This window comes from Pseudophryne corroboree (assembly GCF_028390025.1).
Source record: "Pseudophryne corroboree isolate aPseCor3 chromosome 7 unlocalized genomic scaffold, aPseCor3.hap2 SUPER_7_unloc_5, whole genome shotgun sequence".
Taxonomy (NCBI): domain Eukaryota; kingdom Metazoa; phylum Chordata; class Amphibia; order Anura; family Myobatrachidae; genus Pseudophryne; species Pseudophryne corroboree.
Window position 1 is genome coordinate 14,767 of NW_026967614.1, and position 14,064 is coordinate 28,830.

At 40.2% G+C, this 14,064-nt stretch overlaps 1 non-coding gene across 1 annotated transcript; it reads right to left on the reverse strand.

Moving 5' to 3' along the window:
• Positions 1 to 13,540: 13,540 nt before the first annotated feature.
• On the reverse strand, positions 13,541 to 13,614 carry TRNAS-ACU (transfer RNA serine (anticodon ACU)). Its single transcript has one exon. It is a non-coding gene; the product is annotated as a tRNA-Ser (tRNA).
• Between the last annotated feature and the right edge of the window lie 450 nt (positions 13,615 to 14,064).

Consider the following 14,064-nt stretch of genomic DNA (forward strand, 5'->3'; position numbering starts at 1 on the left):
CCAATGCGCAGCTCTTTGCAAAAGAGAGATATTGGCAAGGATAAGCTGTCTAGTACCTTTGCATTTTTCTCCCAAACGAAGGACACTAGAAATAAAATTGTAAAGCCTCCTGTTAGGCCATCATCTACACGGCATAGCCCTGAATTTTCCAATGCGCAGCTCTTTGCAAAAGAGAGATATTGGCAAGGAAAAGCTGTCTTGTACCTTTGCGTTTTTCTCCCAAACGAAGGACACTAGAAAGAAAATTTTAAAGCCTCCTGTTAGGCCATCATCTACACGGCATAGCCCTGAATTTTCCAATGCGCAGCTCTTTGCAAAAGAGAGATATTGGCAAGGAAAAGCTGTCTTGTACCTTTGCATTTTTCTCCCAAACGAAGGACACTAGAAAGAAAATTTTAAAGCCTCCTGTTAGGCCATCATCTACACGGCATAGCCCTGAATTTTCCAATGCGCAGCTCTTTGCAAAAGAGAGATATTGGCAAGGAAAAGCTGTCTTGTACCTTTGCATTTTTCTCCCAAACGAAGGACACTAGAATTTTTTTTTAAAGCCTCCTGTTAGGCCATCATCTACACGGCATAGCCCTGAATTTTCCAATGCGCAGCTCTTTGCAAAAGAGAGATATTGGCAAGGATAAGCTGTCTTGTACCTTTGCATTTTTCTCCCAAACGAAGGACACTAGAAAGAAAATTTTAAAGCCTCCTGTTAGGCCATCATCTACACGGCATAGCCCTGAATTTTCCAATGCGCAGCTCTTTGCAAAAGAGAGATATTGGCAAGGAAAAGCTGTCTTGTACCTTTGCATTTTTCTCCCAAACGAAGGACACTAGAAAGAAAATTTTAAAGCCTCCTGTTAGGCCATCATCTACACGGCATAGCCCTGAATTTTCCAATGCGCAGCTCTTTGCAAAAGAGAGATATTGGCAAGGAAAAACTGTCTTGTACCTTTGCATTTTTCTCCCAAACGAAGGACACTAGAAAGAAAAATTTAAAGCCTCCTGTTAGGCCATCATCTACACGGCATAGCCCTGAATTTTCCAATGCGCAGCTCTTTGCAAAAGAGAGATATTGGCAAGGAAAAGCTGTCTTGTACCTTTGCATTTTTCTCCCAAACGAAGGACACTAGAAAGAAAATTTTAAAGCCTCCTGTTAGGCCATCATCTACACGGCATAGCCCTGAATTTTCCAATGCGCAGCTCTTTGCAAAAGAGAGATATTGGCAAGGAAAAACTGTCTTGTACCTTTGCATTTTTCTCCCAAACGAAGGACACTAGAAAGAAAATTTTAAAGTCTCCTGTTAGGCCATCATCTACACGGCATAGCCCTGAATTTTCCAATGCACAGCTCTCTGCAAAAGAGAGATATTGGCAAGGAAAAGCTGTCTTGTACCTTTGCATTTTTCTCCCAAACGAAGGACACTAGAACATTTTTTTTTAAAGCCTCCTGTTAGGCCATCATCTACACGGCATAGCCCTGAATTTTCCAATGCGCAGCTCTTTGCAAAAGAGAGATATTGTCAAGGAAAAGCTGTCTTGTACCTTTGCATTTTTCTCCCAAACGAAGGACACTAGAAAGAAAATTTTAAAGCCTCCTGTTAGGCCATCATCTACACGGCATAGCCCTGAATTTTCCAATGCGCAGCTCTTTGCAAAAGAGAGATATTGGCAAGGAAAAGCTGTCTTGTACCTTTGCATTTTTCTCCCAAACGAAGGACACTAGAAAATTTTTTTTAAAGCCTCCTGTTAGGCCATCATCTACACGGCATAGCCCTGAATTTTCCAATGCGCAGCTCTTTGCAAAAGAGAGATATTGGCAAGGATAAGCTGTCTAGTACCTTTGCATTTTTCTCCCAAACGAAGGACACTAGAAATAAAATTGTAAAGCCTCCTGTTAGGCCATCATCTACACGGCATAGCCCTGAATTTTCCAATGCGCAGCTCTTTGCAAAAGAGAGATATTGGCAAGGAAAAGCTGTCTTGTACCTTTGCGTTTTTCTCCCAAACGAAGGACACTAGAAAGAAAATTTTAAAGCCTCCTGTTAGGCCATCATCTACACGGCATAGCCCTGAATTTTCCAATGCGCAGCTCTTTGCAAAAGAGAGATATTGGCAAGGAAAAGCTGTCTTGTACCTTTGCATTTTTCTCCCAAACGAAGGACACTAGAAAGAAAATTTTAAAGCCTCCTGTTAGGCCATCATCTACACGGCATAGCCCTGAATTTTCCAATGCGCAGCTCTTTGCAAAAGAGAGATATTGGCAAGGAAAAGCTGTCTTGTACCTTTGCATTTTTCTCCCAAACGAAGGACACTAGAATTTTTTTTTAAAGCCTCCTGTTAGGCCATCATCTACACGGCATAGCCCTGAATTTTCCAATGCGCAGCTCTTTGCAAAAGAGAGATATTGGCAAGGATAAGCTGTCTTGTACCTTTGCATTTTTCTCCCAAACGAAGGACACTAGAAAGAAAATTTTAAAGCCTCCTGTTAGGCCATCATCTACACGGCATAGCCCTGAATTTTCCAATGCGCAGCTCTTTGCAAAAGAGAGATATTGGCAAGGAAAAGCTGTCTTGTACCTTTGCATTTTTCTCCCAAACGAAGGACACTAGAAAGAAAATTTTAAAGCCTCCTGTTAGGCCATCATCTACACGGCATAGCCCTGAATTTTCCAATGCGCAGCTCTTTGCAAAAGAGAGATATTGGCAAGGAAAAACTGTCTTGTACCTTTGCATTTTTCTCCCAAACGAAGGACACTAGAAAGAAAAATTTAAAGCCTCCTGTTAGGCCATCATCTACACGGCATAGCCCTGAATTTTCCAATGCGCAGCTCTTTGCAAAAGAGAGATATTGGCAAGGAAAAGCTGTCTTGTACCTTTGCATTTTTCTCCCAAACGAAGGACACGAGAAAGAAAATTTTAAAGCCTCCTGTTAGGCCATCATCTACACGGCATAGCCCTGAATTTTCCAATGCGCAGCTCTTTGCAAAAGAGAGATATTGGCAAGGAAAAACTGTCTTGTACCTTTGCATTTTTCTCCCAAACGAAGGACACTAGAAAGAAAATTTTAAAGCCTCCTGTTAGGCCATCATCTACACGGCATAGCCCTGAATTTTCCAATGCACAGCTCTCTGCAAAAGAGAGATATTGGCAAGGAAAAGCTGTCTTGTACCTTTGCATTTTTCTCCCAAACGAAGGACACTAGAACATTTTTTTTTAAAGCCTCCTGTTAGGCCATCATCTACACGGCATAGCCCTGAATTTTCCAATGCGCAGCTCTTTGCAAAAGAGAGATATTGGCAAGGAAAAGCTGTCTTGTACCTTTGCATTTTTCTCCCAAACGAAGGACACTAGAAAGAAAATTTTAAAGCCTCCTGTTAGGCCATCATCTACACGGCATAGCCCTGAATTTTCCAATGCGCAGCTCTTTGCAAAAGAGAGATATTGGCAAGGAAAAGCTGTCTTGTACCTTTGCATTTTTCTCCCAAACGAAGGAAACTAGAAAGAAAATTTTAAAGCCTCCTGTTAGGCCATCATCTACACGGCATAGCCCTGAATTTTCCAATGCGCAGCTCTTTGTAAAAGAGAGATATTGGCAAGGAAAAACTGTCTTGTACCATTGGATTTTTCTCCCAAACGAAGGACACTAGAATGAAAATTTTAAAGCCTCCTGTTAGTGCTTCATCTACATGGTATAGCCCTGAATTTTCCAATGCGTAGCTCTTTGCAAAAGAGAGATATTGGCAATGAAAAGCTGTCTTGTACCTTTGCATTTTTCTCCCAAACGAAGGACACTAGAAAGAAAATTTTAAAGCCTCCTGTTAGGCCATCATCTACACGGCATAGCCCTGAATTTTCCAATGCGCAGCTCTTTGCAAAAGATAGATATTGGCAAGGAAAAGCTGTCTTGTACCTTTGCATTTTTCTCCCAAACGAAGGACACTAGAAAGAAAATTTTAAAGCCTCCTGTTAGGCCATCATCTACACGGCATAGCCCTGAATTTTCCAATGCGCAGCTCTTTGCAAAAGAGAGATATTGGCAAGGAAAAGCTGTCTTGTACCTTTGCATTTTTCTCCCAAACGAAGGACACTAGAAAGAAAATTTTAAAGCCTCCTGTTAGGCCATCATCTACACGGCATAGCCCTGAATTTTCCAATGCGCAGCTCTTTGCAAAAGAGAGATATTGGCAAGGAAAAGCTGTCTTGTACCTTTGCATTTTTCTCCCAAACGAAGGACACTAGAAAGAAAATTTTAAAGCCTCCTGTTAGGCCATCATCTACACGGCATAGCCCTGAATTTTCCAATGCTCAGCTCTTTGCAAAAGAGAGATATTGGCAAGGATAAGCTGTCTTGTACCTTTGCATTTTTCTCCCAAACGAAGGACACTAGAAAGAAAATTTTAAAGCCTCCTGTTAGGCCATCATCTACACGGCATAGCCCTGAATTTTCCAATGCACAGCTCTTTGCAAAAGAGAGATATTGGCAAGGAAAAGCTGTCTTGTACCTTTGCATTTTTCTCCCAAACGAAGGACACTAGAACATTTTTTTTAAAGCCTCCTGTTAGGCCATCATCTACACGGCATAGCCCTGAATTTTCCAATGCGCAGCTCTTTGCAAAAGAGAGATATTGGCAAGGAAAAGCTGTCTTGTACCTTTGCATTTTTCTCCCAAACGAAGGACACTAGAAAGAAAATTTTAAAGCCTCCTGTTAGGCCATCATCTACACGGCATAGCCCATAATTTTCCAATGCGCAGCTCTTTGCAAAAGAGAGATATTGGCAAGGAAAAGCTGTCTTGTACCTTTGCATTTTTCTCCCAAACGAAGGACACTAGAAAGAAAATTTTAAAGCCTCCTGTTAGGCCATCATCTACACGGCATAGCCCTGAATTTTCCAATGCGCAGCTCTTTGCAAAAGAGAGATATTGGCAAGGAAAAGCTGTCTTGTACCTTTGCATTTTTCTCCCAAACGAAGGACACTAGAAAAATTTTTTTAAAGCCTCCTGTTAGGCCATCATCTACACGGCATAGCCCTGAATTTTCCAATGCGCAGCTCTTTGCAAAAGAGAGATATTGGCAAGGATAAGCTGTCTAGTACCTTGGCATTTTTCTCCCAAACGAAGGACACTAGAAATAAAATTGTAAAGCCTCCTGTTAGGCCATCATCTACACGGCATAGCCCTGAATTTTCCAATGCGCAGCTCTTTGCAAAAGAGAGATATTGGCAAGGAAAAGCTGTCTTGTACCTTTGCGTTTTTCTCCCAAACGAAGGACACTAGAAAGAAAATTTTAAAGCCTCCTGTTAGGCCATCATCTACACGGCATAGCCCTGAATTTTCCAATGCGCAGCTCTTTGCAAAAGAGAGATATTGGCAAGGAAAAGCTGTCTTGTACCTTTGCATTTTTCTCCCAAACGAAGGACACTAGAAAGAAAATTTTAAAGCCTCCTGTTAGGCCATCATCTACACGGCATAGCCCTGAATTTTCCAATGCGCAGCTCTTTGCAAAAGAGAGATATTGGCAAGGAAAAGCTGTCTTGTACCTTTGCATTTTTCTCCCAAACGAAGGACACTAGAATTTTTTTTTAAAGCCTCCTGTTAGGCCATCATCTACACGGCATAGCCCTGAATTTTCCAATGCGCAGCTCTTTGCAAAAGAGAGATATTGGCAAGGAAAAGCTGTCTTGTACCTTTGCATTTTTCTCCCAAACGAAGGACACTAGAAAGAAAATTTTAAAGCCTCCTGTTAGGCCATCATCTACACGGCATAGCCCTGAATTTTCCAATGCGCAGCTCTTTGCAAAAGAGAGATATTGGCAAGGAAAAACTGTCTTGTACCTTTGCATTTTTCTCCCAAACGAAGGACACTAGAAAGAAAATTTTAAAGCCTCCTGTTAGGCCATCATCTACACGGCATAGCCCTGAATTTTCCAATGCACAGCTCTCTGCAAAAGAGAGATATTGGCAAGGAAAAGCTGTCTTGTACCTTTGCATTTTTCTCCCAAACGAAGGACACTAGAACATTTTTTTTTAAAGCCTCCTGTTAGGCCATCATCTACACGGCATAGCCCTGAATTTTCCAATGCGCAGCTCTTTGCAAAAGAGAGATATTGGCAAGGAAAAGCTGTCTTGTACCTTTGCATTTTTCTCCCAAACGAAGGACACTAGAAAGAAAATTTTAAAGCCTCCTGTTAGGCCATCATCTACACGGCATAGCCCTGAATTTTCCAATGCGCAGCTCTTTGCAAAAGAGAGATATTGGCAAGGAAAAGCTGTCTTGTACCTTTGCATTTTTCTCCCAAACGAAGGAAACTAGAAAGAAAATTTTAAAGCCTCCTGTTAGGCCATCATCTACACGGCATAGCCCTGAATTTTCCAATGCGCAGCTCTTTGTAAAAGAGAGATATTGGCAAGGAAAAACTGTCTTGTACCATTGGATTTTTCTCCCAAACGAAGGACACTAGAATGAAAATTTTAAAGCCTCCTGTTAGTGCTTCATCTACATGGTATAGCCCTGAATTTTCCAATGCGTAGCTCTTTGCAAAAGAGAGATATTGGCAATGAAAAGCTGTCTTGTACCTTTGCATTTTTCTCCCAAACGAAGGACACTAGAAAGAAAATTTTAAAGCCTCCTGTTAGGCCATCATCTACACGGCATAGCCCTGAATTTTCCAATGCGCAGCTCTTTGCAAAAGATAGATATTGGCAAGGAAAAGCTGTCTTGTACCTTTGCATTTTTCTCCCAAACGAAGGACACTAGAAAGAAAATTTTAAAGCCTCCTGTTAGGCCATCATCTACACGGCATAGCCCTGAATTTTCCAATGCGCAGCTCTTTGCAAAAGAGAGATATTGGCAAGGAAAAGCTGTCTTGTACCTTTGCATTTTTCTCCCAAACGAAGGACACTAGAAAGAAAATTTTAAAGCCTCCTGTTAGGCCATCATCTACACGGCATAGCCCTGAATTTTCCAATGCGCAGCTCTTTGCAAAAGAGAGATATTGGCAAGGAAAAGCTGTCTTGTACCTTTGCATTTTTCTCCCAAACGAAGGACACTAGAAAGAAAATTTTAAAGCCTCCTGTTAGGCCATCATCTACACGGCATAGCCCTGAATTTTCCAATGCGCAGCTCTTTGCAAAAGAGAGATATTAGCAAGGAAAAACTGTCTTGTACCTTTGCATTTTTCTCCCAAACGAAGGACACTAGAAAGAAAATTTTAAAGCCTCCTGTTAGGCCATCATCTACACGGCATAGCCCTGAATTTTCCAATGCTCAGCTCTTTGCAAAAGAGAGATATTGGCAAGGATAAGCTGTCTTGTACCTTTGCATTTTTCTCCCAAACGAAGGACACTAGAAAGAAAATTTTAAAGCCTCCTGTTAGGCCATCATCTACACGGCATAGCCCTGAATTTTCCAATGCACAGCTCTTTGCAAAAGAGAGATATTGGCAAGGAAAAGCTGTCTTGTACCTTTGCATTTTTCTCCCAAACGAAGGACACTAGAACATTTTTTTTAAAGCCTCCTGTTAGGCCATCATCTACACGGCATAGCCCTGAATTTTCCAATGCGCAGCTCTTTGCAAAAGAGAGATATTGGCAAGGAAAAGCTGTCTTGTACCTTTGCATTTTTCTCCCAAACGAAGGACACTAGAAAGAAAATTTTAAAGCCTCCTGTTAGGCCATCATCTACACGGCATAGCCCTGAATTTTCCAATGCGCAGCTCTTTGCAAAAGAGAGATATTGGCAAGGAAAAGCTGTCTTGTACCTTTGCATTTTTCTCCCAAACGAAGGACACTAGAAAGAAAATTTTAAAGCCTCCTGTTAGGCCATCATCTACACGGCATAGCCCTGAATTTTCCAATGCGCAGCTCTTTGCAAAAGAGAGATATTGGCAAGGAAAAGCTGTCATGTACCTTTGCATTTTTCTCCCAAACGAAGGACACTAGAAAGAAAATTTTAAAGCCTCCTGTTAGGCCATCATCTACACGGCATAGCCCATAATTTTCCAATGCGCAGCTCTTTGCAAAAGAGAGATATTGGCAAGGAAAAGCTGTCTTGTACCTTTGCATTTTTCTCCCAAACGAAGGACACTAGAAAGAAAATTTTAAAGCCTCCTGTTAGGCCATCATCTACACGGCATAGCCCTGAATTTTCCAATGCGCAGCTCTTTGCAAAAGAGAGATATTGGCAAGGAAAAGCTGTCTTGTACCTTTGCATTTTTCTCCCAAACGAAGGACACTAGAAATTTTTTTTTAAAGCCTCCTGTTAGGCCATCATCTACACGGCATAGCCCTGAATTTTCCAATGCGCAGCTCTTTGCAAAAGAGAGATATTGGCAAGGATAAGCTGTCTTGTACCTTTGCATTTTTCTCCCAAACGAAGGACACTAGAAAGAAAATTTTAAAGCCTCCTGTTAGGCCATCATCTACACGGCATAGCCCTGAATTTTCCAATGCGCAGCTCTTTGCAAAAGAGAGATATTGGCAAGGAAAAGCTGTCTTGTACCTTTGCATTTTTCTCCCAAACGCAGGACACTAGAAAGAAAATTTTAAAGCCTCCTGTTAGGCCATCATCTACACGGCATAGCCCTGAATTTTCCAATGCGCAGCTCTTTGCAAAAGAGAGATATTGGCAAGGATAAGCTGTCTTGTACCTTTGCATTTTTCTCCCAAACGAAGGACACTAGAAAGAAAATTTTAAAGCCTCCTGTTAGGCCATCATCTACACGGCATAGCCCTGAATTTTCCAATGCGCAGCTCTTTGCAAAAGAGAGATATTGGCAAGGATAAGCTGTCTTGTACCTTTGCATTTTTCTCCCAAACGAAGGACACTAGAAATAAAATTGTAAAGCCTCCTGTTAGGCCATCATCTACACGGCATAGCCCTGAATTTTCCAATGCGCAGCTCTTTGCAAAAGAGCGATATTGGCAAGGAAAAGCTGTCTTGTACCTTTGCGTTTTTCTCCCAAACGAAGGACACTAGAAAGAAAATTTTAAAGCCTCCTGTTAGGCCATCATCTACACGGCATAGCCCTGAATTTTCCAATGCGCAGCTCTTTGCAAAAGAGAGATATTGGCAAGGAAAAGCTGTCTTGTACCTTTGCATTTTTCTCCCAAACGAAGGACACTAGAAAGAAAATTTTAAAGCCTCCTGTTAGGCCATCATCTACACGGCATAGCCCTGAATTTTCCAATGCGCAGCTCTTTGCAAAAGAGAGATATTGGCAAGGAAAAGCTGTCTTGTACCTTTGCATTTTTCTCCCAAACGAAGGACACTAGAATTTTTTTTTTAAAGCCTCCTGTTAGGCCATCATCTACACGGCATAGCCCTGAATTTTCCAATGCGCAGCTCTTTGCAAAAGAGAGATATTGGCAAGGATAAGCTGTCTTGTACCTTTGCATTTTTCTCCCAAACGAAGGACACTAGAAAGAAAATTTTAAAGCCTCCTGTTAGGCCATCATCTACACGGCATAGCCCTGAATTTTCCAATGCGCAGCTCTTTGCAAAAGAGAGATATTGGCAAGGAAAAGCTGTCTTGTACCTTTGCATTTTTCTCCCAAACGAAGGACACTAGAAAGAAAATTTTAAAGCCTCCTGTTAGGCCATCATCTACACGGCATAGCCCTGAATTTTCCAATGCGCAGCTCTTTGCAAAAGAGAGATATTGGCAAGGAAAAACTGTCTTGTACCTTTGCATTTTTCTCCCAAACGAAGGACACTAGAAAGAAAATTTTAAAGCCTCCTGTTAGGCCATCATCTACACGGCATAGCCCTGAATTTTCCAATGCGCAGCTCTTTGCAAAAGAGAGATATTGGCAAGGAAAAGCTGTCATGTACCTTTGCATTTTTCTCCCAAACGAAGGACACTAGAAAGAAAATTTTAAAGCCTCCTGTTAGGCCATCATCTACACGGCATAGCCCATAATTTTCCAATGCGCAGCTCTTTGCAAAAGAGAGATATTGGCAAGGAAAAGCTGTCTTGTACCTTTGCATTTTTCTCCCAAACGAAGGACACTAGAAAGAAAATTTTAAAGCCTCCTGTTAGGCCATCATCTACACGGCATAGCCCTGAATTTTCCAATGCGCAGCTCTTTGCAAAAGAGAGATATTGGCAAGGAAAAGCTGTCTTGTACCTTTGCATTTTTCTCCCAAACGAAGGACACTAGAAAAAATTTTTTAAAGCCTCCTGTTAGGCCATCATCTACACGGCATAGCCCTGAATTTTCCAAAGCGCAGCTCTTTGCAAAAGAGAGATATTGGCAAGGATAAGCTGTCTTGTACCTTTGCATTTTTCTCCCAAACGAAGGACACTAGAAAGAAAATTTTAAAGCCTCCTGTTAGGCCATCATCTACACGGCATAGCCCTGAATTTTCCAATGCGCAGCTCTTTGCAAAAGAGAGATATTGGCAAGGAAAAGCTGTCTTGTACCTTTGCATTTTTCTCCCAAACGAAGGACACTAGAAAGAAAATTTTAAAGCCTCCTGTTAGGCCATCATCTACACGGCATAGCCCTGAATTTTCCAATGCGCAGCTCTTTGCAAAAGAGAGATATTGGCAAGGAAAAACTGTCTTGTACCTTTGCATTTTTCTCCCAAACGAAGGACACTAGAAAGAAAATTTTAAAGCCTCCTGTTAGGCCATCATCTACACGGCATAGCCCTGAATTTTCCAATGCACAGCTCTTTGCAAAAGAGAGATATTGGCAAGGAAAAGCTGTCTTGTACCTTTGCATTTTTCTCCCAAACGAAGGACACTAGAACATTTTTTTTAAAGCCTCCTGTTAGGCCATCATCTACACGGCATAGCCCTGAATTTTCCAATGCGCAGCTCTTTGCAAAAGAGAGATATTGGCAAGGAAAAGCTGTCTTGTACCTTTGCATTTTTCTCCCAAACGAAGGACACTAGAAAGAAAATTTTAAAGCCTCCTGTTAGGCCATCATCTACACGGCATAGCCCTGAATTTTCCAATGCGCAGCTCTTTGCAAAAGAGAGATATTGGCAAGGAAAAGCTGTCTTGTACCTTTGCATTTTTCTCCCAAACGAAGGACACTAGAAAGAAAATTTTAAAGCCTCCTGTTAGGCCATCATCTACACGGCATAGCCCTGAATTTTCCAATGCGCAGCTCTTTGCAAAAGAGAGATATTGGCAAGGAAAAGCTGTCTTGTACCTTTGCATTTTTCTCCCAAACGAAGGACACTAGAAAGAAAATTTTAAAGCCTCCTGTTAGGCCATCATCTACACGGCATAGCCCTGAATTTTCCAATGCGCAGCTCTTTGCAAAAGAGAGATATTGGCAAGGAAAAGCTGTCTTGTACCTTTGCATTTTTCTCCCAAACGAAGGACACTAGAAAGAAAATTTTAAAGCCTCCTGTTAGGCCATCATCTACACGGCATAGCCCTGAATTTTCCAATGCGCAGCTCTTTGCAAAAGAGAGATATTGGCAAGGAAAAGCTGTCTTGTACCTACATGTGCAGCAGAGTACAGCAATGGAAGCATGCTGAGCACATAACCCAGAGGTAGGCAGATTGAAACTATCCTCTGCTATATGCATTTGTTTTTGTTAATTAAAGTATTCCAAAACTGGGATTGATATGTTGGCTCTTTTATTTTTACTTACAGTACAATAACTTTTACCATTTTAATTTGTTTTAATAGTATATTGACAGTATTGTTTTCTTTCAAAAATCCACTTAATTTTCTTTACCCTATTATTAAAATGGTAATTGACAAAAACAAACTACATTGTCACCAGAAGAGCAATACAAAATGTACAAGTGATATATTAAAATCATATTTCCAGCTTGAATTTCAATGATGCATTGGGGCAACGATTTTGTGAGAAACATTTTCACCCTTAAATAAAGATTTTCTTAATTCCTTACCTGTGTGCTAATTAGATATCACCTTGTTTTCACATTAAACAGACTTCCACATGAGAAAGCAGCAAGGATGCAGTGGCGTTAATGTTTCCTGGTGTCAACCTGTATTATTTCAGTAGACATTGAAATGAGGATGCATCTTGCTGCCTTTCCAATGAAGCAAGTTTAATTTAGTAATAGGTTAAAAACCATCCTTACAAAGGGGTTAATCAGAGACTTAGCTTTGTGGACACTTTTCAGAGAACAAATTTGTTAGCATAAAAATAAAGCCAGAAAATTAAGAGCTGTTTAATCACTCAATTGGATTTTTTTTGCCAGCATATTTCTTTTTCTCTGCAACCCACTGCTAAATTGTGCTTCCTAGCTGTTTTTATAAAATCACTGAATCAAATCTAACTCTGATTACATCAGAGAAGGCCAGGTACCCTACACCAGTACAGGGGGATTTGAAATTTTGACTTGTCTACTTAAAGATCACCAAAATCTGATAACAAGGTCAATTACGTCCCTGGGTGGGATTGAACCACCAACCTTTTGGTTAATAGCCGTGCACACTAACTGATTGCGCCACAGAGACACTTTGCGAAAGTCCTTACTGACAAAGGCTAATAAGCATTCATCTAAAACGTTTCCTAGAAAAACTTTAAAAAGTCAATAATCTGGAGAGTTTTTGTAAGATGTTTCTTCCATCAACCAACGAAGAAACACATTGGTACTTTCCCATGATGAGTGAGTGCTTCAGGATCTCTTGCACTTACATGTGCAGCAGAGTACAGCAATGGAAGCATGCTGGGCCCATAACCCAGCGGTAGGCAGATTGAAACTATCCTCTGCTATATGCATTTTTTTTGTTAATTAAAGTAATCCAAAACTGGGATTGATATTTTGGCTCTTTTATTTTTACTTAAAGTACAATAACTTTTACCATTTTAATTTGTTTTAATAGTATATTGACAGTATTGTTTTCTTTTAAAAATCCACTTAATTTTCTTTACCCTATTATTAAAATGGTAATTGACAAAAACAAACTACATTGTCACCAGAAGAGCAATACAAAATGTACAAGTGATATATTAAAATCATCTTTCCAGCTTGAATTTCAATGATGCATTGGGGCAACGATTTTGTGAGAAACATCTTCACCCTTAAATAAAGATTTTCTTAATTCCTTACCTGTGTGCTAATTAGATATCACCTTGTTTTCACATTAAACAGACTTCCACATGAGAAAGCAGCAAGGATGCATTGGCGTTAATGTTTCCTGGTGTCAACCTGTATTATTTCAGTAGACATTGAAATGAGGATGCATCTTGCTGCCTTTCCAATGAAGCAAGTTTAATTTAGTAATAGGTGAAAAACCATCCTTACAAAGGTGTTCATCAGAGACTTGGCTTTGTGGACACTTTTCAGAGAACAAATTTGTTAGCATAAAAATAAAGCCAGAAAATTAAGAGCTGTTTAATCACTCAATTGGATTTTTTTGCCAGCATATTTCTTTTTCTCTGCAACCCACTGCTAAATTGTGCTTCCTAGCTGTTTTTATAAAATCACTGAATCAAATCTAACTCTGATTACATCAGAGAAGGCAAGGTACCCTACACCATAAGAGGGGATTTGAAATTTTGACTTGTCTACTTAAAGATCACCAAAATCTGATAACAAGGTCAATTACGTCCCTGGGTGGGATTGAACCACCAACCTTTTGGTTAGTAGCCGGACACACTAACCGATTGCGCCACAGAGACACTTTGCAAAAAGTACATACTGACAAAGACTAATAAGCATTCATCTAAAATGTTTCCTAGAAAAACTTTAAAAAGTCAATAATCTGGAGAGTTTTTGTAAGATGTTTCTTCCATCCACCAACGAAGAAACACATTGGTACTTTCCCATGATGAGTGAGTGCTTCAGGATCTCTTGCACTTACATGTGCAGCAGAGTACTGCAATGGAAGCATGCTGGGCCCATAACCCAGAGGTAGGCAGATTAAAACTATCCTCTGCTATATGCATTTTTTTTGTTAATTAAAGTAATCCAAAACTGGGATTGATATTTTTGCTCTTTTATTTTTCATTAAAGTACAATAACTTTTACCATTTTAATTTGTTTTAATAGTATATTGAAAGTATTGTTTTCTTTTAAAAATCCACTTAATTTTCTTTACCCTATTATTAAAATGGTAATTGACAAAAACA